The sequence below is a fragment of the Thunnus albacares genome, chromosome 15 (assembly GCF_914725855.1).
Source record: "Thunnus albacares chromosome 15, fThuAlb1.1, whole genome shotgun sequence".
NCBI classification, from domain to species: domain Eukaryota; kingdom Metazoa; phylum Chordata; class Actinopteri; order Scombriformes; family Scombridae; genus Thunnus; species Thunnus albacares.
The window spans coordinates 1-27,988 of record NC_058120.1 but is presented as its reverse complement, the minus strand read 5'-3'; positions in this window follow the sequence as shown (position 1 = coordinate 27,988).

The window sequence follows — 27,988 nt, the reverse complement described above, 5'->3', positions numbered from 1 at the left end:
ACATGAAAATGCATGTACGGCGTGCGCCGTGACCCTGCCAGCGCAGCCGAGCCTTTTGGGTGAGTCTGCATCGGTTCTGATGAAAAGCCACTAGTTTGGGCCCAATAACACTGAAATTGACAGAAACACATGAAAATACATTTACAGCGTGCGCTTTGACCCTGCCAGCGCAGCCGAGCCTTTTGGGTGAGTCTGCATCGGTTCTGATGAAAAGCCACTAGTTTGGGGCCCAATAACACTGAAATTGACAGAAACACATGAAAATGCATGTACGGCGTGCGCCGTGACCCTGCCAGCGCAGCCGAGCCTTTTGGGTGAGTCTGCATCGGTTCTGATGAAAAGCCACTAGTTTGGGCCCAATAACACTGAAATTGACAGAAACACATGAAAATGCATGTACGGCGTGCGCCGTGACCCTGCCAGCGCAGCCGAGCCTTTTGGGTGAGTCTGCATCGGTTCTGATGAAAAGCCACTAGTTTGGGCCCAAAAACACTGAAATTGACAGAAACACATGAAAATGCATGTACGGCGTGCGCTTTGACCCTGCCAGCGCAGCCGAGCCTTTTGGGTGAGTCTGCATCGGTTCTGATGAAAAGCCACTAGTTTGGGCCCAATAACACTGAAATTGACAGAAACACATGAAAATGCATGTACGGCGTGCGCCGTGACCCTGCCAGCGCAGCCGAGCCTTTTGGGTGAGTCTGCATCGGTTCTGATGAAAAGCCACTAGTTTGGGCCCAATAACACTGAAATTGACAGAAACACATGAAAATACATGTACGGCGTGCGCCGTGACCCTGCCAGCGCAGCCGAGCCTTTTGGGTGAGTCTGCATCGGTTCTGATGAAAAGCCACTAGTTTGGGCCCAATAACACTGAAATTGACAGAAACACATGAAAATGCATGTACGGCGTGCGCCGTGACCCTGCCAGCGCAGCCGAGCCTTTTGGGTGAGTCTGCATCGGTTCTGATGAAAAGCGACTGGTTTGGGCCCAATAACACTGAAATTGACAGAAACACATGAAAATGCATGTACGGGGTGCGCCGTGACCCTGCCAGCGCAGCCGAGCCTTTTGGGTGAGTCTGTATCGGTTCTGATGAAAAGCCACTAGTTTGGGCCCAATAACACTGAAATTGACAGAAACACATGAAAATGCATGTACGGCGTGCGCCGTGACCCTCCTAGCGCAGCCGAGCCTTTTGGGTTAGTCTGCATCGGTTCTGATGAAAAGCCACTAGTTTGGGCCCAATAACACTGAAATTGACAGAAACACATGAAAATGCATGTACGGGGTGCGCCGTGACCCTGCCAGCGCAGCCGAGCCTTTTGGGTGAGTCTGTATCGGTTCTGATCAAAAGCCACTAGTTTGGGCCCAATAACACTGAAATTGACAGAAACACATGAAAATACATGTACGGCGTACGCCATGACCCTGCCAGCGCAGCCGAGCCTTTTGGGTGAGTCTGCATCGGTTCTGATGAAAAGCGACTAGTTTGGGCCCAATAACACTGAAATTGACAGAAACACATGAAAATGCATGTACGGCGTGCGTCGTGACCCTGCCAGCGCAGCCGAGCCTTTTGGGTGAGTCTGCATTGGTTCTGATGAAAAGCCACTAGTTTGTGCCCGAAAACACTGAAATTGACAGAAACACATGAAAATGCATGTACGGCGTGCGCCGTGACCCTGCCAGCGCACCCGAGCCTTTTGGGTGAGTCTGCATCGGTTCTGATGAAAAGCCACTAGTTTGGGCCCAATAACACTGAAATTGACAGAAACACATGAAAATACATGTACGGCGTGCGCCGTGACCCTGCCAGCGCAGCCGAGCCTTTTGGGTGAGTCTGCATCGGTTCTGATGAAAAGCCACTAGTTTGGGCCCAATAACACTGAAATTGACAGAAACACATGAAAATGCATGTACGGCGTGCGCCGTGACCCTGCCAGCGCAGCCGAGCCTTTTGGGTGAGTCTGCATCGGTTCTGATGAAAAGCCACTAGTTTGGGCCCAATAACACTGAAATTGACAGAAATACATGAAAATGCATGTACGGCGTGCGCCGTGACCCTGCCAGCGCAGCCGAGCCTTTTGGGTGAGTCTGCATCGGTTCTGATGAAAAGCCACTAGTTTGGGCCCAAAAACACTGAAATTGACAGAAACACATGAAAATGCATGTACGGCGTGCGCCGTGACCCTGCCAGCGCAGCCGAGCCTTTTGGGTGAGTCTGCATCGGTTCTGATGAAAAGCCACTAGTTTGGGCCCAATAACACTGAAATTGACAGAAACACATGAAAATGCATGTACGGCGTGCGCCGTGACCCTGCCAGCGCAGCCGAGCCTTTTGGGTGAGTCTGCATCGGTTCTGATGAAAAGCCACTAGTTTGGGCCCAATAACACTGAAATTGACAGAAACACATGAAAATACATTTACGGCGTGCGCTTTGACCCTGCCAGCGCAGCCGAGCCTTTTGGGTGAGTCTGCATCGGTTCTGATGAAAAGCCACTAGTTTGGGCCCAAAAACACTGAAATTGACAGAAACACATGAAAATGCATGTACGGCGTGCGCCGTGACCCTGCCAGCGCAGCCGAGCCTTTTGGGTGAGTCTGCATCGGTTCTGATGAAAAGCCACTAGTTTGGGCCCAAAAACACTGAAATTGACAGAAACACATGAAAATGCATGTATGGCGTGCGCCGTGACCCTGCCAGAGCAGCCGAGCCTTTTGGGTGAGTCTGCATCGGTTCTGATGAAAAGCCACTAGTTTGTGCCCAATAACACTGAAATTGACAGAAACACATGAAAATGCATGTACGGCGTGCGCCGTGACCCTGCCAGCGCAGCCGAGCCTTTTGGGTGAGTCTGCATCGGTTCTGATGAAAAGCCACTAGTTTGGGCCCAATAACACTGAAATTGACAGAAACACATGAAAATGCATGTACGGCGTGCGCCGTGACCCTGCCAACGCAGCCGAGCCTTTTGGGTGAGTCTGCATCGGTTCTGATGAAAAGCCACTAGTTTGGGCCCAATAACACTGAAATTGACAGAAACACATGAAAATACATTTACGGCGTGCGCTTTGACCCTGCCAGCGCAGCCGAGCCTTTTGGGTGAGTCTGCATCGGTTCTGATGAAAAGCCACTAGTTTGGGCCCAAAAACACTGAAATTGACAGAAACACATGAAAATGCATGTACGGCGTGCGCCGTGACCCTGCCAGCGCAGCCGAGCCTTTTGGGTGAGTCTGCATCGGTTTCTGATGAAAAGCCCCTAGTTTGGGCCCAAAAACACTGAAATTGACAGAAACACATGAAAATGCATGTACGGCGTGCGCCGTGACCCTGCCAGCGCAGCCGAGCCTTTTGGGTGAGTCTGCATCGGTTCTGATGAAAAGCCACTAGTTTGTGCCCAATAACACTGAAATTGACAGAAACACATGAAAATGCATGTACGGCGTGCGCCGTGACCCTGCCAGCGCAGCCGAGCCTTTTGGGTGAGTCTGCATCGGTTCTGATGAAAAGCCACTAGTTTGGGCCCAATAACACTGAAATTGACAGAAACACATGAAAATGCATGTACGGCGTGCGCCGTGACCCTGCCAACGCAGCCGAGCCTTTTGGGTGAGTCTGCATCGGTTCTGATGAAAAGCCACTAGTTTGGGCCCAATAACACTGAAATTGACAGAAACACATGAAAATACATTTACGGCGTGCGCTTTGACCCTGCCAGCGCAGCCGAGCCTTTTGGGTGAGTCTGCATCGGTTCTGATGAAAAGCCACTAGTTTGGGCCCAATAACACTGAAATTGACAGAAACACATGAAAATACATTTACGGCGTGCGCTTTGACCCTGCCAGCGCAGCCGAGCCTTTTGGGTGAGTCTGCATCGGTTCTGATGAAAAGCCACTAGTTTGGGCCCAAAAACACTGAAATTGACAGAAACACATGAAAATGCATGTACGGCGTGCGCCGTGACCCTGCCAGCGCAGCCGAGCCTTTTGGGTGAGTCTGCATCGGTTCTGATGAAAAGCCACTAGTTTGGGCCCAATAACACTGAAATTGACAGAAACACATGAAAATGCATGTACGGCGTGCGCCGTGACCCTGCCAGCGCAGCCGAGCCTTTTGGGTGAGTCTGCATCGGTTCTGATGAAAAGCCACTAGTTTGGGCCCAATAACACTGAAATTGACAGAAACACATGAAAATACATATACGGCGTGCGCCGTGACCCTGCCAGCGCAGCCAAGCCTTTTGGGTGAGTCTGCATCGGTTCTGATGAAAAGCCACTAGTTTGGGCCCAATAACACTGAAATTGACAGAAACACATGAAAATACATTTACGGCGTGCGCTTTGACACTGCCAGCGCAGCCGAGCCTTTTGGGTGAGTCTGCATCGGTTCTGATGAAAAGCCACTAGTTTGGGCCCAAAAACACTGAAATTGACAGAAACACATGAAAATGCATGTACGGCGTGCGCCGTGACCCTGCCAGCGCAGCCGAGCCTTTTGGGTGAGTCTGCATCGGTTCTGATGAAAAGCCACTAGTTTGGGCCCAATAACACTGAAATTGACAGAAACACATGAAAATACATTTACAGCGTGCGCTTTGACCCTTCCAGCGCAGCCGAGCCTTTTGGGTGAGTCTGCATCGGTTCTGATGAAAAGCCACTAGTTTGGGCCCAATAACACTGAAATTGACAGAAACACATGAAAATGCATGTACGGCGTGCGCCGTGACCCTGCCAGCGCAGCCGAGCCTTTTGGGTGAGTCTGCATCGGTTCTGATGAAAAGCCACTAGTTTGGGCCCAATAACACTGAAATTGACAGAAACACATGAAAATACATGTACGGCGTGCGCCGTGACCCTGCCAGCGCAGCCGAGCCTTTTGGGTGAGTCTGCATCGGTTCTGATGAAAAGCCACTAGTTTGGGCCCAAAAACACTGAAATTGACAGAAACACATGAAAATGCATGTACGGCGTGCGCTTTGACCCTGCCAGCGCAGCCGAGCCTTTTGGGTGAGTCTGCATCGGTTCTGATGAAAAGCCACTAGTTTGGGCCCAATAACACTGAAATTGACAGAAACACATGAAAATGCATGTACGGCGTGCGCCGTGACCCTGCCAGCGCAGCCGAGCCTTTTGGGTGAGTCTGCATCGGTTCTGATGAAAAGCCACTAGTTTGGGCCCAATAACACTGAAATTGACAGAAACACATGAAAATACATGTACGGCGTGCGCCGTGACCCTGCCAGCGCAGCCGAGCCTTTTGGGTGAGTCTGCATCGGTTCTGATGAAAAGCCACTAGTTTGGGCCCAATAACACTGAAATTGACAGAAACACATAAAATGCATGTACGGGGTGCGCCGTGACCCTGCCAGCGCAGCCGAGCCTTTTGGGTGAGTCTGCATCGGTTCTGATGAAAAGCCACTAGTTTGGGCCCAATAACACTGAAATTGACAGAAACACATGAAAATGCATGTACGGCGTACGCCATGACCCTGCCAGTGCAGCCGAGCCTTTTGGGTGAGTCTGCATCGGTTCTGATGAAAAGCCACTAGTTTGGGCCCAATAACACTGAAATTGACAGAAACACATGAAAATGCATGTACGGCGTGCGCCGTGACCCTGCCAGCGCAGCCGAGCCTTTTGGGTGAGTCTGCATCGGTTCTGATGAAAAGCGACTGGTTTGGGCCAAATAACACTGAAATTGACAGAAACACATGAAAATGCATGTACGGGGTGCGCCGTGACCCTGCCAGCGCAGCCGAGCCTTTTGGGTGAGTCTGTATCGGTTCTGATGAAAAGCCACTAGTTTGGGCCCAATAACACTGAAATTGACAGAAACACATGAAAATGCATGTACGGCGTGCGCCGTGACCCTGCCAGCGCAGCCGAGCCTTTTGGGTGAGTCTGCATCGGTTTTGATGAAAAGCCACTAGTTTGGGCCCAATAACACTGAAATTGACAGAAACACATGAAAATGCATGTACGGCGTGCGCCGTGACCCTGCCAGCGCAGCCGAGCCTTTTGGGTGAGTCTGCATCGGTTCTGATGAAAAGCCACTAGTTTGGGCCCAATAACACTGAAATTGACAGAAACACATGAAAATGCATGTACGGCGTGCGCCGTGACCCTGCCAGCGCAGCCGAGCCTTTTGGGTGAGTCTGCATCGGTTCTGATGAAAAGCCACTAGTTTGGGCCCAATAACACTGAAATTGAGAGAAACACATGAAAATGCATGTACGGCGTGCGCCGTGACCCTGCCAGCGCAGCCGAGCCTTTTGGGTGAGTCTGCATCGGTTCTGATGAAAAGCGACTGGTTTGGGCCAAATAACACTGAAATTGACAGAAACACATGAAAATGCATGTACGGGGTGCGCCGTGACCCTGCCAGCGCAGCCGAGCCTTTTGGGTGAGTCTGTATCGGTTCTGATGAAAAGCCACTAGTTTGGGCCCAATAACACTGAAATTGACAGAAACACATGAAAATGCATGTACGGCGTGCGCCGTGACCCTGCCAGCGCAGCCGAGCCTTTTGGGTGAGTCTGCATCGGTTTTGATGAAAAGCCACTAGTTTGGGCCCAATAACACTGAAATTGACAGAAACACATGAAAATACATGTACGGCGTGCGCCGTGACCCTGCCAGCGCAGCCGAGCCTTTTGGGTGAGTCTGCATCGGTTCTGATGAAAAGCCACTAGTTTGGGCCCAATAACACTGAAATTGACAGAAACACATGAAAATGCATGTACGGCGTGCGCCGTGACCCTGCCAGCGCAGCCGAGCCTTTTGGGTGAGTCTGCATCGGTTCTGATGAAAAGCGACTGGTTTGGGCCCAATAACACTGAAATTGACAGAAACACATGAAAATGCATGTACGGGGTGCGCCGTGACCCTGCCAGCGCAGCCGAGCCTTTTGGGTGAGTCTGTATCGGTTCTGATGAAAAGCCACTAGTTTGGGCCCAATAACACTGAAATTGACAGAAACACATGAAAATGCATGTACGGCGTGCGCCGTGACCCGGCTAGCGCAGCCGAGCCTTTTGGGTTAGTCTGCATCGGTTCTGATGAAAAGCCACTAGTTTGGGCCCAATAACACTGAAATTGACAGAAACACATGAAAATGCATGTACGGGGTGCGCCGTGACCCTGCCAGCGCAGCCGAGCCTTTTGGGTGAGTCTGTATCGGTTCTGATGAAAAGCCACTAGTTTGGGCCCAATAACACTGAAATTGACAGAAACACATGAAAATGCATGTACGGCGTGCGCCGTGAACCTGCCAGCGCAGCCGAGCCTTTTGGGTGAGTCTGCATCGGTTCTGATGAAAAGCGACTGGTTTGGGCCAAATAACACTGAAATTGACAGAAACACATGAAAATGCATGTACGGGGTGCGCCGTGACCCTGCCAGCGCAGCCGAGCCTTTTGGGTGAGTCTGTATCGGTTCTGATCAAAAGCCACTAGTTTGGGCCCAATAACACTGAAATTGACAGAAACACATGAAAATGCATGTACGGCGTGCGCCGTGACCCTGCCAGCGCAGCCGAGCCTTTTGGGTGAGTCTGCATCGGTTTTGATGAAAAGCCACTAGTTTGGGCCCAATAACACTGAAATTGACAGAAACACATGAAAATACATGTACGGCGTGCGCCGTGACCCTGCCAGCGCAGCCGAGCCTTTTGGGTGAGTCTGCATCGGTTCTGATGAAAAGCCACTAGTTTGGGCCCAATAACACTGAAATTGACAGAAACACATGAAAATGCATGTACGGCGTGCGCCGTGACCCTGCCAGCGCAGCCGAGCCTTTTGGGTGAGTCTGCATCGGTTCTGATGAAAAGCGACTGGTTTGGGCCCAATAACACTGAAATTGACAGAAACACATGAAAATGCATGTACGGGGTGCGCCGTGACCCTGCCAGCGCAGCCGAGCCTTTTGGGTGAGTCTGTATCGGTTCTGATCAAAAGCCACTAGTTTGGGCCCAATAACACTGAAATTGACAGAAACACATGAAAATGCATGTACGGCGTGCGCCGTGACCCTGCTAGCGCAGCCGAGCCTTTTGGGTTAGTCTGCATCGGTTCTGATGAAAAGCCACTAGTTTGGGCCCAATAACACTGAAATTGACAGAAACACATGAAAATGCATGTACGGGGTGCGCCGTGACCCTGCCAGCGCAGCCGAGCCTTTTGGGTGAGTCTGTATCGGTTCTGATGAAAAGCCACTAGTTTGGGCCCAATAACACTGAAATTGACAGAAACACATGAAAATGCATGTACGGCGTGCGCCGTGAACCTGCCAGCGCAGCCGAGCCTTTTGGGTGAGTCTGCATCGGTTCTGATGAAAAGCCACTAGTTTGGGCCCAATAACACTGAAATTGACAGAAACACATGAAAATGCATGTACGGCGTGCGTCGTGACCCTGCCAGCGCAGCCGAGCCTTTTGGGTGAGTCTGCATCGGTTCTGATGAAAAGCCACTAGTTTGTGCCCGAAAACACTGAAATTGACAGAAACACATGAAAATGCATGTACGGCGCTGCGCCGTGACCCTGCCAGCGCAGCCGAGCCTTTTGGGTGAGTCTGCATCGGTTTTGATGAAAAGCCACTAGTTTGGGCCCAATAACACTGAAATTGACAGAAACACATGAAAATACATGTACGGCGTGCGCCGTGACCCTGCCAGCGCAGCCGAGCCTTTTGGGTGAGTCTGCATCGGTTCTGATGAAAAGCCACTAGTTTGGGCCCAATAACACTGAAATTGACAGAAACACATGAAAATGCATGTACGGCGTGCGCCGTGACCCTGCCAGCGCAGCCGAGCCTTTTGGGTGAGTCTGCATCGGTTCTGATGAAAAGCGACTGGTTTGGGCCCAATAACACTGAAATTGACAGAAACACATGAAAATGCATGTACGGGGTGCGCCGTGACCCTGCCAGCGCAGCCGAGCCTTTTGGGTGAGTCTGTATCGGTTCTGATCAAAAGCCACTAGTTTGGGCCCAATAACACTGAAATTGACAGAAACACATGAAAATGCATGTACGGCGTGCGCCGTGACCCTGCTAGCGCAGCCGAGCCTTTTGGGTTAGTCTGCATCGGTTCTGATGAAAAGCCACTAGTTTGGGCCCAATAACACTGAAATTGACAGAAACACATGAAAATGCATGTACGGGGTGCGCCGTGACCCTGCCAGCGCAGCGAGCCTTTTGGGTGAGTCTGTATCGGTTCTGATGAAAAGCCACTAGTTTGGGCCCAATAACACTGAAATTGACAGAAACACATGAAAATGCATGTACGGCGTGCGCCGTGAACCTGCCAGCGCAGCCGAGCCTTTTGGGTGAGTCTGCATCGGTTCTGATGAAAAGCGACTGGTTTGGGCCAAATAACACTGAAATTGACAGAAACACATGAAAATGCATGTACGGGGTGCGCCGTGACCCTGCCAGCGCAGCCGAGCCTTTTGGGTGAGTCTGTATCGGTTCTGATCAAAAGCCACTAGTTTGGGCCCAATAACACTGAAATTGACAGAAACACATGAAAATGCATGTACGGCGTGCGCCGTGACCCTGCCAGCGCAGCCGAGCCTTTTGGGTGAGTCTGCATCGGTTTTGATGAAAAGCAAGTAGTTTGGGCCCAATAACACTGAAATTGACAGAAACACATGAAAATACATGTACGGCGTGCGCCGTGACCCTGCCAGCGCAGCCGAGCCTTTTGGGTGAGTCTGCATCGGTTCTGATGAAAAGCCACTAGTTTGGGCCCAATAACACTGAAATTGACAGAAACACATGAAAATGCATGTACGGCGTGCGCCGTGACCCTGCCAGCGCAGCCGAGCCTTTTGGGTGAGTCTGCATCGGTTCTGATGAAAAGCGACTGGTTTGGGCCCAATAACACTGAAATTGACAGAAACACATGAAAATGCATGTACGGGGTGCGCCGTGACCCTTGCCAGCGCAGCCGAGCCTTTTGGGTGAGTCTGCATCGGTTCTGATGAAAAGCCACTAGTTTGGGCCCAATAACACTGAAATTGACAGAAACACATGAAAATGCATGTACGGCGTGCGCCGTGACCCCTGCTAGCGCAGCCGAGCCTTTTGGGTTAGTCTGCATCGGTTCTGATGAAAAGCCACTAGTTTGGGCCCAATAACACTGAAATTGACAGAAACACATGAAAATGCATGTACGGGTGTGCGCCGTGACCCTGCCAGCGCAGCCGAGCCTTTTGGGTGAGTCTGTATCGGTTCTGATGAAAAGCCACTAGTTTGGGCCCAATAACACTGAAATTGACAGAAACACATGAAAATGCATGTACGGCGTGCGCCGTGAACCTGCCAGCGCAGCCGAGCCTTTGGGTGAGTCTGCATCGGTTCTGATGAAAAGCCACTAGTTTGGGCCCAATAACACTGAAATTGACAGAAACACATGAAAATGCATGTACGGCGTGCGTCGTGACCCTGCCAGCGCAGCCGAGCCTTTTGGGTGAGTCTGCATCGGTTCTGATGAAAAGCCACTAGTTTGTGCCCGAAAACACTGAAATTGACAGAAACACATGAAAATGCATGTACGGCGTGCGCCGTGACCCTGCCAGCGCAGCCGAGCCTTTTGGGTGAGTCTGCATCGGTTCTGATGAAAAGCCACTAGTTTGGGCCCAATAACACTGAAATTGACAGAAACACATGAAAATGCATGTACGGCGTGCGCCGTGACCCTGCCAGCGCAGCCGAGCCTTTTGGGTGAGTCTGCATCGGTTCTGATGAAAAGCCACTAGTTTGGGCCCAAAAACACTGAAATTGACAGAAACACATGAAAATGCATGTACGGCGTGCGCCGTGACCCTGCCAGCGCAGCCCGAGCCTTTTGGGTGAGTCTGCATCGGTTCTGATGAAAAGCCACTAGTTTGGGCCCAATAACACTGAAATTGACAGAAACACATGAAAATGCATGTACGGCGTGCGCCGTGACCCTGCCAGCGCACCCGAGCCTTTTGGGTGAGTCTGCATCGGTTCTGATGAAAAGCCACTAGTTTGGGCCCAATAACACTGAAATTGACAGAAACACATGAAAATACATTTACGGTGTGCGCTTTGACCCTGCCAGCGCAGCCGAGCCTTTTGGGTGAGTCTGCATCGGTTCTGATGAAAAGCCACTAGTTTGGGCCCAAAAACACTGAAATTGACAGAAACACATGAAAATGCATGTACGGCGTGCGCCGTGACCCTGCCAGCGCAGCCGAGCCTTTTGGGTGAGTCTGCATCGGTTCTGATGAAAAGCCACTAGTTTGGGCCCAAAAACACTGAAATTGACAGAAACACATGAAAATGCATGTACGGCGTGCGCCGTGACCCTGCCAGCGCAGCCGAGCCTTTTGGGTGAGTCTGCATCGGTTCTGATGAAAAGCCACTAGTTTGTGCCCAATAACACTGAAATTGACAGAAACACATGAAAATGCATGTACGGCGTGCGCCGTGACCCTGCCAGCGCAGCCGAGCCTTTTGGGTGAGTCTGCATCGGTTCTGATGAAAAGCCACTAGTTTGGGCCCAATAACACTGAAATTGACAGAAACACATGAAAATGCATGTACGGCGTGCGCCGTGACCCTGCCAACGCAGCCGAGCCTTTTGGGTGAGTCTGCATCGGTTCTGATGAAAAGCCACTAGTTTGGGCCCAATAACACTGAAATTGACAGAAACACATGAAAATACATTTACGGCGTGCGCTTTGACCCTGCCAGCGCAGCCGAGCCTTTTGGGTGAGTCTGCATCGGTTCTGATGAACAGCCACTAGTTTGGGCCCAATAACACTGAAATTGACAGAAACACATGAAAATACATTTACGGCGTGCGCTTTGACCCTGCCAGCGCAGCCGAGCCTTTTGGGTGAGTCTGCATCGGTTCTGATGAAAAGCCACTAGTTTGGGCCCAAAAACACTGAAATTGACAGAAACACATGAAAATGCATGTACGGCGTGCGCCGTGACCCTGCCAGCGCAGCCGAGCCTTTTGGGTGAGTCTGCATCGGTTCTGATGAAAAGCCACTAGTTTGGGCCCAATAACACTGAAATTGACAGAAACACATGAAAATACATTTACGGCCTGCGCTTTGACCCTGCCAGCGCAGCCAAGCCTTTTGGGTGAGTCTGCATCGGTTCTGATGAAAAGCCACTAGTTTGGGCCCAATAACACTGAAATTGACAGAAACACATGAAAATGCATGTACGGCGTGCGCCGTGACCCTGCCAGCGCAGCCGAGCCTTTTGGGTGAGTCTGCATCGGTTCTGATGAAAAGCCACTAGTTTGGGCCCAATAACACTGAAATTGACAGAAACACATGAAAATACATTTACGGCGTGCGCTTTGACCCTGCCAGCGCAGCCGAGCCTTTTGGGTGAGTCTGCATCGGTTCTGATGAAAAGCCACTAGTTTGGGCCCAAAAACACTGAAATTGACAGAAACACATGAAAATGCATGTACGGCGTGCGCCGTGACCCTGCCAGCGCAGCCGAGCCTTTTGGGTGAGTCTGCATCGGTTCTGATGAAAAGCCACTAGTTTGGGCCCAATAACACTGAAATTGACAGAAACACATGAAAATGCATGTACGGCGTGCGCCGTGACCCTGCCAGCGCAGCCGAGCCTTTTGGGTGAGTCTGCATCGGTTCTGATGAAAAGCCACTAGTTTGGGCCCAATAACACTGAAATTGACAGAAACACATGAAAATACATATACGGCGTGCGCCGTGACCCTGCCAGCGCAGCCAAGCCTTTTGGGTGAGTCTGCATCGGTTCTGATGAAAAGCCACTAGTTTGGGCCCAATAACACTGAAATTGACAGAAACACATGAAAATACATTTACGGCGTGCGCTTTGACACTGCCAGCGCAGCCGAGCCTTTTGGGTGAGTCTGCATCGGTTCTGATGAAAAGCCACTAGTTTGGGCCCAAAAACACTGAAATTGACAGAAACACATGAAAATGCATGTACGGCATGCGCCGTGACCCTGCCAGCGCAGCCGAGCCTTTTGGGTGAGTCTGCATCGGTTCTGATGAAAAGCCACTAGTTTGGGCCCAATAACACTGAAATTGACAGAAACACATGAAAATGCATGTACGGCGTGCGCCGTGACCCTGCCAGCGCAGCCGAGCCTTTTGGGTGAGTCTGCATCGGTTCTGATGAAAAGCGACTGGTTTGGGCCCAATAACACTGAAATTGACAGAAACACATGAAAATGCATGTACGGGGTGCGCCGTGACCCTGCCAGCGCAGCCGAGCCTTTTGGGTGAGTCTGTATCGGTTCTGATCAAAAGCCACTAGTTTGGGCCCAATAACACTGAAATTGACAGAAACACATGAAAATGCATGTACGGCGTGCGCCGTGACCCTGCTAGCGCAGCCGAGCCTTTTGGGTTAGTCTGCATCGGTTCTGATGAAAAGCCACTAGTTTGGGCCCAATAACACTGAAATTGACAGAAACACATGAAAATGCATGTACGGGGTGCGCCGTGACCCTGCCAGCGCAGCCGAGCCTTTTGGGTGAGTCTGTATCGGTTCTGATCAAAAGCCACTAGTTTGGGCCCAATAACACTGAAATTGACAGAAACACATGAAAATACATGTACGGCGTACGCCATGACCCTGCCAGCGCAGCCGAGCCTTTTGGGTGAGTCTGCATCGGTTCTGATGAAAAGCGACTAGTTTCGGCCCAATAACACTGAAATTGACAGAAACACATGAAAATGCATGTACGGCGTGCGTCGTGACCCTGCCAGCGCAGCCGAGCCTTTTGGGTGAGTCTGCATCGGTTCTGATGAAAAGCCACTAGTTTGTGCCCGAAAACACTGAAATTGACAGAAACACATGAAAATACATTTACGGCGTGCGCTTTGACCCTGCCAGCGCAGCCGAGCCTTTTGGGTGAGTCTGCATCGGTTCTGATGAAAAGCCACTAGTTTGGGCCCAATAACACTGAAATTGACAGAAACACATGAAAATACATTTACGGCGTGCGCTTTGACCCTGCCAGCGCAGCCGAGCCTTTTGGGTGAGTCTGCATCGGTTCTGATGAAAAGCCACTAGTTTGGGCCCAAAAACACTGAAATTGACAGAAACACATGAAAATGCATGTACGGCGTGCGCCGTGACCCTGCCAGCGCAGCCGAGCCTTTTGGGTGAGTCTGCATCGGTTCTGATGAAAAGCCACTAGTTTGGGCCCAATAACACTGAAATTGACAGAAACACATGAAAATACATTTACGGCCTGCGCTTTGACCCTGCCAGCGCAGCCGAGCCTTTTGGGTGAGTCTGCATCGGTTCTGATGAAAAGCCACTAGTTTGGGCCCAATAACACTGAAATTGACAGAAACACATGAAAATGCATGTACGGCGTGCGCCGTGACCCTGCCAGCGCAGCCGAGCCTTTTGGGTGAGTCTGCATCGGTTCTGATGAAAAGCCACTAGTTTGGGCCCAATAACACTGAAATTGACAGAAACACATGAAAATACATTTACGGCGTGCGCTTTGACCCTGCCAGCGCAGCCGAGCCTTTTGGGTGAGTCTGCATCGGTTCTGATGAAAAGCCACTAGTTTGGGCCCAAAAACACTGAAATTGACAGAAACACATGAAAATGCATGTACGGCGTGCGCCGTGACCCTGCCAGCGCAGCCGAGCCTTTTGGGTGAGTCTGCATCGGTTCTGATGAAAAGCCACTAGTTTGGGCCCAATAACACTGAAATTGACAGAAACACATGAAAATGCATGTACGGCGTGCGCCGTGACCCTGCCAGCGCAGCCGAGCCTTTTGGGTGAGTCTGCATCGGTTCTGATGAAAAGCCACTAGTTTGGGCCCAATAACACTGAAATTGACAGAAACACATGAAAATACATATACGGCGTGCGCCGTGACCCTGCCAGCGCAGCCAAGCCTTTTGGGTGAGTCTGCATCGGTTCTGATGAAAAGCCACTAGTTTGGGCCCAATAACACTGAAATTGACAGAAACACATGAAAATACATTTACGGCATGCGCTTTGACACTGCCAGCGCAGCCGAGCCTTTTGGGTGAGTCTGCATCGGTTCTGATGAAAAGCCACTAGTTTGGGCCCAAAAACACTGAAATTGACAGAAACACATGAAATTGCATGTACGGCATGCGTCGTGACCCTGCCAGCGCAGCCGAGCCTTTTGGGTGAGTCTGCATCGGTTCTGATGAAAAGCCACTAGTTTGGGCCCAATAACACTGAAATTGACAGAAACACATGAAAATGCATGTACGGCGTGCGCCGTGACCCTGCCAGCGCAGCCGAGCCTTTTGGGTGAGTCTGCATCGGTTCTGATGAAAAGCCACTAGTTTGGGCCCAATAACACTGAAATTGACAGAAACACATGAAAATACATGTACGGCGTGCGCCGTGACCCTGCCAGCGCAGCCGAGCCTTTTGGGTGAGTCTGCATCGGTTCTGATGAAAAGCCACTAGTTTGGGCCCAATAACACTGAAATTGACAGAAACACATGAAAATGCATGTACGGCGTGCGCCGTGACCCTGCCAGCGCAGCCGAGCCTTTTGGGTGAGTCTGCATCGGTTCTGATGAAAAGCGACTGGTTTGGGCCCAATAACACTGAAATTGACAGAAACACATGAAAATGCATGTACGGGGTGCGCCGTGACCCTGCCAGCGCAGCCGAGCCTTTTGGGTGAGTCTGTATCGGTTCTGATGAAAAGCCACTAGTTTGGGCCCAATAACACTGAAATTGACAGAAACACATGAAAATGCATGTACGGCGTGCGCCGTGACCCTGCTAGCGCAGCCGAGCCTTTTGGGTTAGTCTGCATCGGTTCTGATGAAAAGCCACTAGTTTGGGCCCAAGAACACTGAAATTGACAGAAACACATGAAAATGCATGAACGGCGTGCGCCGTGACCCTGCCAGCGCAGCCGAGCCTTTTGGGTGAGTCTGTATCGGTTCTGATCAAAAGCCACTAGTTTGGGCCCAATAACACTGAAATTGACAGAAACACATGAAAATACATGTACGGCGTACGCCATGACCCTGCCAGCGCAGCCGAGCCTTTTGGGTGAGTCTGCATCGGTTCTGATGAAAAGCGACTAGTTTGGGCCCAATAACACTGAAATTGACAGAAACACATGAAAATGCATGTACGGCGTGCGTCGTGACCCTGCCAGCGCAGCCGAGCCTTTTGGGTGAGTCTGCATCGGTTCTGATGAAAAGCCACTAGTTTGTGCCCGAAAACACTGAAATTGACAGAAACACATGAAAATGCATGTACGGCGTGCGCCGTGACCCTGCCAGCGCAGCCGAGCCTTTTGGGTGAGTCTGCATCGGTTCTGATGAAAAGCCACTAGTTTGGGCCCAATAACACTGAAATTGACAGAAACACATGAAAATGCATGTACGGCGTGCGCCGTGACCCTGCCAGCGCAGCCGAGCCTTTTGGGTGAGTCTGCATCGGTTCTGATGAAAAGCCACTAGTTTGGGCCCAAAAACACTGAAATTGACAGAAACACATGAAAATGCATGTACGGCGTGCGCCGTGACCCTGCCAGCGCAGCCGAGCCTTTTGGGTGAGTCTGCATCGGTTCTGATGAAAAGCCACTAGTTTGGGCCCAATAACACTGAAATTGACAGAAACACATGAAAATGCATGTACGGCGTGCGCCGTGACCCTGCCAGCGCAGCCGAGCCTTTTGGGTGAGTCTGCATCGGTTCTGATGAAAAGCCACTAGTTTGGGCCCAATAACACTGAAATTGACAGAAACACATGAAAATGCATGTACGGCGTGCGCCGTGACCCTGCCAGCGCAGCCGAGCCTTTTGGGTGAGTCTGCATCGGTTCTGATGAAAAGCCACTAGTTTGGGCCCAATAACACTGAAATTGACAGAAACACATGAAAATACATATACGGCGTGCGCCGTGACCCTGCCAGCGCAGCCAAGCCTTTTGGGTGAGTCTGCATCGGTTCTGATGAAAAGCCACTAGTTTGGGCCCAATAACACTGAAATTGACAGAAACACATGAAAATACATTTACGGCATGCGCTTTGACACTGCCAGCGCAGCCGAGCCTTTTGGGTGAGTCTGCATCGGTTCTGATGAAAAGCCACTAGTTTGGGCCCAATAACACTGAAATTGACAGAAACACATGAAAATGCATGTACGGCGTGCGCCGTGACCCTGCCAGCGCAGCCGAGCCTTTTGGGTGAGTCTGCATCGGTTCTGATGAAAAGCCACTAGTTTGGGCCCAAAAACACTGAAATTGACAGAAACACATGAAAATGCATGTACGGCGTGCGCCGTGACCCTGCCAGCGCAGCCGAGCCTTTTGGGTGAGTCTGCATCGGTTCTGATGAAAAGCCACTAGTTTGGGCCCAAAAACACTGAAATTGACAGAAACACATGAAAATGCATGTACGGCGTGCGCCGTGACCCTGCCAGCGCAGCCGAGCCTTTTGGGTGAGTCTGCATCGGTTCTGATGAAAAGCCACTAGTTTGGGCCCAAAAACACTGAAATTGACAGAAACACATGAAAATGCATGTACGGCGTGCGCCGTGACCCTGCCAGCGCAGCCGAGCCTTTTGGGTGAGTCTGCATCGGTTCTGATGAAAAGCCACTAGTTTGGGCCCAAAAACACTGAAATTGACAGAAACACATGAAAATGCATGTACGGCGTGCGCCGTGACCCTGCCAGCGCAGCCGAGCCTTTTGGGTGAGTCTGCATCGGTTCTGATGAAAAGCCACTAGTTTGTGCCCAATAACACTGAAATTGACAGAAACACATGAAAATGCATGTACGGCGTGCGCCGTGACCCTGCCAGCGCAGCCGAGCCTTTTGGGTGAGTCTGCATCGGTTCTGATGAAAAGCCACTAGTTTGGGCCCAATAACACTGAAATTGACAGAAACACATGAAAATGCATGTACGGCGTGCGCCGTGACCCTGCCAGCGCAGCCGAGCCTTTTGGGTGAGTCTGCATCGGTTCTGATGAAAAGCCACTAGTTTGGGCCCAAAAACACTGAAATTGACAGAAACACATGAAAATGCATGTACGGCGTGCGCCGTGACCCTGCCAGCGCAGCCGAGCCTTTTGGGTGAGTCTGCATCGGTTCTGATGAAAAGCCACTAGTTTGGGCCCAAAAACACTGAAATTGACAGAAACACATGAAAATGCATGTACGGCGTGCGCCGTGACCCTGCCAGCGCAGCCGAGCCTTTTGGGTGAGTCTGCATCGGTTCTGATGAAAAGCCACTAGTTTGGGCCCAAAAACACTGAAATTGACAGAAACACATGAAAATGCATGTACGGCGTGCGCCGTGACCCTGCCAGCGCAGCCGAGCCTTTTGGGTGAGTCTGCATCGGTTCTGATGAAAAGCCACTAGTTTGTGCCCAATAACACTGAAATTGACAGAAACACATGAAAATACATTTACGGCGTGCGCTTTGACCCTGCCAGCGCAGCCGAGCCTTTTGGGTGAGTCTGCATCGGTTCTGATGAAAAGCCACTAGTTTGGGCCCAAAAACACTGAAATTGACAGAAACACATGAAAATGCATGTACGGCGTGCGCCGTGACCCTGCCAGCGCAGCCGAGCCTTTTGGGTGAGTCTGCATCGGTTCTGATGAAAAGCCACTAGTTTGGGCCCAATAACACTGAAATTGACAGAAACACATGAAAATACATTTACGGCCTGCGCTTTGACCCTGCCAGCGCAGCCAAGCCTTTTGGGTGAGTCTGCATCGGTTCTGATGAAAAGCCACTAGTTTGGGCCCAATAACACTGAAATTGACAGAAACACATGAAAATGCATGTACGGCGTGCGCCGTGACCCTGCCAGCGCAGCCGAGCCTTTTGGGTGAGTCTGCATCGGTTCTGATGAAAAGCCACTAGTTTGGGCCCAATAACACTGAAATTGACAGAAACACATGAAAATACATTTACGGCGTGCGCTTTGACCCTGCCAGCGCAGCCGAGCCTTTTGGGTGAGTCTGCATCGGTTCTGATGAAAAGCCACTAGTTTGGGCCCAAAAACACTGAAATTGACAGAAACACATGAAAATGCATGTACGGCGTGCGCCGTGACCCTGCCAGCGCAGCCGAGCCTTTTGGGTGAGTCTGCATCGGTTCTGATGAAAAGCCACTAGTTTGGGCCCAATAACACTGAAATTGACAGAAACACATGAAAATGCATGTACGGCGTGCGCCGTGACCCTGCCAGCGCAGCCGAGCCTTTTGGGTGAGTCTGCATCGGTTCTGATGAAAAGCCACTAGTTTGGGCCCAATAACACTGAAATTGACAGAAACACATGAAAATACATATACGGCGTGCGCCGTGACCCTGCCAGCGCAGCCAAGCCTTTTGGGTGAGTCTGCATCGGTTCTGATGAAAAGCCACTAGTTTGGGCCCAATAACACTGAAATTGACAGAAACACATGAAAATACATTTACGGCGTGCGCTTTGACACTGCCAGCGCAGCCGAGCCTTTTGGGTGAGTCTGCATCGGTTCTGATGAAAAGCCACTAGTTTGGGCCCAAAAACACTGAAATTGACAGAAACACATGAAAATGCATGTACGGCATGCGCCGTGACCCTGCCAGCGCAGCCGAGCCTTTTGGGTGAGTCTGCATCGGTTCTGATGAAAAGCCACTAGTTTGGGCCCAATAACACTGAAATTGACAGAAACACATGAAAATGCATGTACGGCGTGCGCCGTGACCCTGCCAGCGCAGCCGAGCCTTTTGGGTGAGTCTGCATCGGTTCTGATGAAAAGCGACTGGTTTGGGCCCAATAACACTGAAATTGACAGAAACACATGAAAATGCATGTACGGGGTGCGCCGTGACCCTGCCAGCGCAGCCGAGCCTTTTGGGTGAGTCTGTATCGGTTCTGATGAAAAGCCACTAGTTTGGGCCCAATAACACTGAAATTGACAGAAACACATGAAAATGCATGTACGGCGTGCGCCGTGACCCTGCTAGCGCAGCCGAGCCTTTTGGGTTAGTCTGCATCGGTTCTGATGAAAAGCCACTATAGTTTGGGCCCAATAACACTGAAATTGACAGAAACACATGAAAATGCATGTACGGCGTGCGCCGTGACCCTTGCCAGCGCAGCCGAGCCTTTTGGGTGAGTCTGCATCGGTTCTGATGAAAAGCCACTAGTTTGTGCCCAATAACACTGAAATTGACAGAAACATGAAAATGCATGTACGGCGTGCGCCGTGACCCTGCCAGCGCAGCCGTGCCTTTTGGGTGAGTCTGCATCGGTTCTGATGAAAAGCCACTAGTTTGGGCCCAATAACACTGAAATTGACAGAAACACATGAAAATGCATGTACGGCGTGCGCCGTGACCCTGCCCGCGCAGCCGAGCCTTTTGGGTGAGTCTGCATCGGTTCTGATGAAAAGCCACTAGTTTGGGCCCAATAACACTGAAATTGACAGAAACACATGAAAATGCATGTACGGCGTGCGCCGTGACCCTGCCAGCGCAGCCGAGCCTTTTGGGTGAGTCTGCATCGGTTCTGATGAAAAGCCACTAGTTTGTGCCCAATAACACTGAAATTGACAGAAACACATGAAAATGCATGTACGGCGTGCGCCGTGACCCTGCCAGCGCAGCCGAGCATTTTGGGTGAGTCTACATCGGTTCTGATGAAAAGCCACTAGTTTGGGCCCAATAACACTGAAATTGACAGAAACACATGAAAATGCATGTACGGCGTGCGCCGTGACCCTGCCAGCGCAGCCGAGCCTTTTGGGTGAGTCTGCATCGGTTCTGATGAAAAGCCACTAGTTTGGGCCCAATAACACTGAAATTGACAGAAACACATGAAAATGCATGTACGGCGTGCGCCGTGACCCTGCCAGCGCAGCCGAGCCTTTTGGGTGAGTCTGCATCGGTTCTGATGAAAAGCCACTAGTTTGGGCCCAATAACACTGAAATTGACAGAAACACATGAAAATGCATGTACGGCGTGCGCCGTGACCCTGCCAGCGCAGCCGAGCCTTTTGGGTGAGTCTGCATCGGTTCTGATGAAAAGCCACTAGTTTGGGCCCAATAACACTGAAATTGACAGAAACACATGAAAATGCATGTACGGCGTGCGCCGTGACCCTGCCAGCGCAGCCGAGCCTTTTGGGTGAGTCTGCATCGGTTCTGATGAAAAGCCACTAGTATGGGCCCAAAAACACTGAAATTGACAGAAACACATGAAAATGCATGTACGGCGTGCGCCGTGACCCTGCCAGCGCAGCCGAGCCTTTTGGGTGAGTCTGCATCGGTTCTGATGAAAAGCCACTAGTTTGGGCCCAATAACACTGAAATTGACAGAAACACATGAAAATGCATGTACGGCGTGCGCTTTGACCCTGCCAGCGCAGCCGAGCCTTTTGGGTGAGTCTGCATCGGTTCTGATGAAAAGCCACTAGTTTGGGCCCAATAACACTGAAATTGACAGAAACACATGAAAATGCATGTACGGCGTGCGCCGTGACCCTGCCAGCGCAGCCGAGCCTTTTGGGTGAGTCTGCATCGGTTCTGATGAAAAGCCACTAGTTTGGGCCCAATAACACTGAAATTGACAGAAACACATGAAAATACATGTACGGCGTGCGCCGTGACCCTGCCAGCGCAGCCGAGCCTTTTGGGTGAGTCTGCATCGGTTCTGATGAAAAGCCACTAGTTTGGGCCCAAAAACACTGAAATTGACAGAAACACATGAAAATGCATGTACGGCGTGCGCCGTGACCCTGCCAGCGCAGCCGAGCCTTTTGGGTGAGTCTGCATCGGTTCTGATGAAAAGCCACTAGTTTGGGCCCAATAACACTGAAATTGACAGAAACACATGAAAATGCATGTACGGGGTGCGCCGTGACCCTGCCAGCGCAGCCGAGCCATTTGGGTGAGTCTGTATCGGTTCTGATCAAAAGCCACTAGTTTGGGCCCAATAACACTGAAATTGACAGAAACACATGAAAATGCATGTACGGCGTGCGCCGTGACCCTGCTAGCGCAGCCGAGCCTTTTGGGTTAGTCTGCATCGGTTCTGATGAAAAGCCACTAGTTTGGGCCCAATAACACTGAAATTGACAGAAACACATGAAAATACATGTACGGCGTACGCCATGACCCTGCCAGCGCAGCCGAGCCTTTTGGGTGAGTCTGCATCGGTTCTGATGAAAAGCCACTAGTTTGGGCCCAATAACACTGAAATTGACAGAAACACATGAAAATACATGTACGGCGTGCGCTTTGACCCTGCCAGCGCAGCCGAGCCTTTTGGGTGAGTCTGCATCGGTTCTGATGAAAAGCCACTAGTTTGGGCCCAATAACACTGAAATTGACAGAAACACATGAAAATGCATGTACGGCGTGCGCCGTGACCCTGCCAGCGCAGCCGAGCCTTTTGGGTGAGTCTGCATCGGTTCTGATGAAAAGCCACTAGTTTGGGCCCAATAACACTGAAATTGACAGAAACACATGAAAATGCATGTACGGCGTGCGCCGTGACCCTGCCAGCGCAGCCGAGCCTTTTGGGTGAGTCTGCATCGGTTCTGATGAAAAGCCACTAGTTTGGGCCCAATAACACTGAAATTGACAGAAACACATGAAAATGCATGTACGGGGTGCGCCGTGACCCTGCCAGCGCAGCCGAGCCATTTGGGTGAGTCTGTATCGGTTCTGATCAAAAGCCACTAGTTTGGGCCCAATAACACTGAAATTGACAGAAACACATGAAAATGCATGTACGGCGTGCGCCGTGACCCTGCTAGCGCAGCCGAGCCTTTTGGGTTAGTCTGCATCGGTTCTGATGAAAAGCCACTAGTTTGGGCCCAATAACACTGAAATTGACAGAAACACATGAAAATACATGTACGGCGTACGCCATGACCCTGCCAGCGCAGCCGAGCCTTTTGGGTGAGTCTGCATCGGTTCTGATGAAAAGCCACTAGTTTGGGCCCAATAACACTGAAATTGACAGAAACACATGAAAATGCATGTACGGCGTGCGCTTTGACCCTGCCAGCGCAGCCGAGCCTTTTGGGTGAGTCTGCATCGGTTCTGATGAAAAGCCACTAGTTTGGGCCCAATAACACTGAAATTGACAGAAACACATGAAAATGCATGTACGGCGTGCGCCGTGACCCTGCCAGCGCAGCCGAGCCTTTTGGGTGAGTCTGCATCGGTTCTGATGAAAAGCCACTAGTTTGGGCCCAATAACACTGAAATTGACAGAAACACATGAAAATACATGTACGGCGTGCGCCGTGACCCTGCCAGCGCAGCCGAGCCTTTTGGGTGAGTCTGCATCGGTTCTGATGAAAAGCCACTAGTTTGGGCCCAAAAACACTGAAATTGACAGAAACACATGAAAATGCATGTACGGCGTGCGCCGTGACCCTGCCAGCGCAGCCGAGCCTTTTGGGTGAGTCTGCATCGGTTCTGATGAAAAGCCACTAGTTTGGGCCCAATAACACTGAAATTGACAGAAACACATGAAAATGCATGTACGGGGTGCGCCGTGACCCTGCCAGCGCAGCCGAGCCATTTGGGTGAGTCTGTATCGGTTCTGATCAAAAGCCACTAGTTTGGGCCCAATAACACTGAAATTGACAGAAACACATGAAAATGCATGTACGGCGTGCGCCGTGACCCTGCTAGCGCAGCCGAGCCTTTTGGGTTAGTCTGCATCGGTTCTGATGAAAAGCCACTAGTTTGGGCCCAATAACACTGAAATTGACAGAAACACATGAAAATACATGTACGGCGTACGCCATGACCCTGCCAGCGCAGCCGAGCCTTTTGGGTGAGTCTGCATCGGTTCTGATGAAAAGCCACTAGTTTGGGCCCAATAACACTGAAATTGACAGAAACACATGAAAATGCATGTACGGCGTGCGCTTTGACCCTGCCAGCGCAGCCGAGCCTTTTGGGTGAGTCTGCATCGGTTCTGATGAAAAGCCACTAGTTTGGGCCCAATAACACTGAAATTGACAGAAACACATGAAAATGCATGTACGGCGTGCGCCGTGACCCTGCCAGCGCAGCCGAGCCTTTTGGGTGAGTCTGCATCGGTTCTGATGAAAAGCCACTAGTTTGGGCCCAATAACACTGAAATTGACAGAAACACATGAAAATACATGTACGGCGTGCGCCGTGACCCTGCCAGCGCAGCCGAGCCTTTTGGGTGAGTCTGCATCGGTTCTGATGAAAAGCCACTAGTTTGGGCCCAAAAACACTGAAATTGACAGAAACACATGAAAATGCATGTACGGCGTGCGCCGTGACCCTGCCAGCGCAGCCGAGCCTTTTGGGTGAGTCTGCATCGGTTCTGATGAAAAGCCACTAGTTTGGGCCCAATAACACTGAAATTGACAGAAACACATGAAAATGCATGTACGGCGTGCGCCATGACCCTGCCAGCGCAGCCGAGCCTTTTGGGTGAGTCTGCATCGGTTCTGATGAAAAGCCACTAGTTTGGGCCCAATAACACTGAAATTGACAGAAACACATGAAAATGCATGTACGGCGTGCGCCGTGACCCTGCCAGCGCAGCCGAGCCTTTTGGGTGAGTCTGCATCGGTTCTGATGAAAAGCCACTAGTTTGGGCCCAATAACACTGAAATTGACAGAAACACATGAAAATACATTTACGGCGTGCGCTTTGACCCTGCCAGCGCAACCGAGCCTTTTGGGTGAGTCTGCATCGGTTCTGATGAAAAGCCACTAGTTTGGGCCCAATAACACTGAAATTGACAGAAACACATGAAAATGCATGTACGGCGTGCGCCGTGACCCTGCCAGCGCAGCCGAGCCTTTTGGGTGAGTCTGCATCGGTTCTGATGAAAAGCCACTAGTTTGTGCCCAATAACACTGAAATTGACAGAAACACATGAAAATGCATGTACGGCGTGCGCCGTGACCCTGCCAGCGCAGCCGAGCCTTTTGGGTGAGTCTCCATCGGTTCTGATGAAAAGCCACTAGTTTGGGCCCAATAACACTGAAATTGACAGAAACACATGAAAATGCATGTACGGCGTGCGCCGTGACCCTGCCAGCGCAGCCGAGCCTTTTGGGTGAGTCTGCATCGGTTCTGATGAAAAGCCACTAGTTTGGGCCCAATAACACTGAAATTGACAGAAACACATGAAAATACATTTACGGCGTGCGCTTTGACCCTGCCAGCGCAGCCGAGCCTTTTGGGTGAGTCTGCATCGGTTCTGATGAAAAGCCACTAGTTTGGGCCCAATAACACTGAAATTGACAGAAACACATGAAAATGCATGTACGGCATGCGCCGTGACCCTGCCAGCGCAGCCGAGCCTTTTGGGTGAGTCTGCATAGGTTCTGATGAAAAGCCACTAGTTTGGGCCCAATAACACTGAAATTGACAGAAACACATGAAAATACATGTACGGCGTGCGCCGTGACCCTGCCAGCGCAGCCGAGCCTTTTGGGTGAGTCTGCATCGGTTCTGATGAAAAGCCACTAGTTTGGGCCCAAAAACACTGAAATTGACAGAAACACATGAAAATGCATGTACGGCGTGCGCCGTGACCCTGCCAGCGCAGCCGAGCCTTTTGGGTGAGTCTGCATCGGTTCTGATGAAAAGCCACTAGTTTGGGCCCAATAACACTGAAATTGACAGAAACACATGAAAATGCATGTACGGCGTGCGCCGTGACCCTGCCAGCGCAGCCGAGCCTTTTGGGTGAGTCTGCATCGGTTCTGATGAAAAGCCACTAGTTTGGGCCCAATAACACTGAAATTGACAGAAACACATGAAAATGCATGTACGGCGTGCGCCGTGACCCTGCCAGCGCAGCCGAGCCTTTTGGGTGAGTCTGCATCGGTTCTGATGAAAAGCCACTAGTTTGGGCCCAATAACACTGAAATTGACAGAAACACATGAAAATGCATGTACGGCGTGCGCCGTGACCCTGCCAGCGCAGCCGAGCCTTTTGGGTGAGTCTGCATCGGTTCTGATGAAAAGCCACTAGTTTGGGCCCAATAACACTGAAATTGACAGAAACACATGAAAATACATGTACGGCATGCGCCGTGACCCTGCCAGCGCAGCCGAGCCTTTTGGGTGAGTCTGCATCGGTTCTGATGAAAAGCCACTAGTTTGGGCCCAATAACACTGAAATTGACAGAAACACATGAAAATACATTTACGGCGTGCGCTTTGACCCTGCCAGCGCAGCCGAGCCTTTTGGGTGAGTCTGCATCGGTTCTGATGAAAAGCCACTAGTTTGGGCCCAAAAACACTGAAATTGACAGAAACACATGAAAATGCATGTACGGCGTGCGCCGTGACCCTGCCAGCGCAGCCGAGCCTTTTGGGTGAGTCTGCATCGGTTCTGATGAAAAGCCACTAGTTTGGGCCCAATAACACTGATATTGACAGAAACACATGAAAATGCATGTACGGCGTGCGCCGTGACCCTGCCAGCGCAGCCGAACCTTTTGGGTGAGTCTGCATCGGTTCTGATGAAAAGCCACTAGTTTCGGCCCAATAACACTGAAATTGACAGAAACACATGAAAATGCATGTACGGCGTGCGCCGTGACCCTGCCAGCGCAGCCGAGCCTTTTGGGTGAGTCTGCATCGGTTCTGATGAAAAGCCACTAGTTTGGGCCCAATAACACTGAAATTGACAGAAACACATGAAAATGCATGTACGGCGTGCGCCGTGACCCTGCCAGCGCAGCCGAGCCTTTTGGGTGAGTCAATCAATCAATCAATCAATCAATCAATCTTTATTTATATAGCGCCATATCACAACAGAAGTCATCTCAAGGCACTTTTCACATAGAGCAGGTCAAGACCGTACTCTTTAATTTACAGAGACCCAACAATTCCCCCATGAGCAAGCACTTGGCGACAGCGGTAAGGAAAAACTCCCCTTTAACGGGTAGAAACCTCAAGCAGACCCCGGCTCTTGGTGGGCGGCCATCTGCTTTGACCGGTTGGGTTGAGAGAGAGAAAGAGAGAGGGGAAGGGGGAGGGGGGACAGCAGAAAAACAACGACAACAACAAACAACAACAAGCACAAGCATCAACAGACAGGGAAGGATGCCATCAGGACTGTGAAGGACCGCGAAGGTTCGGCCCGGGAGTCAGGTTTTCCTGTGAGATGAGAAAGCACAAAAAACTCCGGGGAAGAAGCAAAGTTAGTGACATGCATTGCTGTTACATGAATGCATACAGATGGAGAGGAGGAGGAGGAGAGAGGAGCTCAGTGCATCATGGGAAGTCCCCCAGTAGTCTAGGCCTATAGCAGCATAACTAAGGGCTGATCCAAGGCGAGCCTGGTCGGCCCTAACTATAAGCTTTATCAAAAAGGAAAGTTTTAAGCCTACTCTTAAACATAGAGAGGGTGTCTGCACCCCGGACTGAATCCGGTAGATGGTTCCAAAGAAGAGGAGCCTGATAGCTGAAGGCTCTGCCTCCCATTCTACTTTTAAAGACTGTAGGGACCACCAGTAAGCCTGCATACTGGGAGCGCAGTGTTCTAGTGGGGTAATACGGTATTATGAGCTCTTCAAGATATGATGGTGCCTGACCATTAAGGGCTTTGTAAGTTAGGAGAAGGATTTTAAATTCTATTCTAGATTTTACAGGAAGCCAATGTAGTGAAGCTAAAATGGGAGAAATGTGATCTCTTTTTCTAGTTTTAGTCAATACACGTGCAGCTGCGTTCTGGACCAGCTGGAGAGTCTTTAGAGACTTGTTAGGGCAGCCTGATAATAAGGAATTGCAATAATCCAGCCTAGAAGTAACAAATGCGTGAACTAGTTTTTCTGCATCTTTTAGGGACAGGATGTGCCTGATTTTTGAGATATTACGTAAGTGAAAAAAGGCAGTCCTTGAAATTTGATTTATGTGGGAGTTGAAGGACATATCCTGATCAAAGATAACTCCCAGATTCCTTACGGTGGTGCTGGAGGCCAGGGTAATGCCATCCAGAGCAGCTG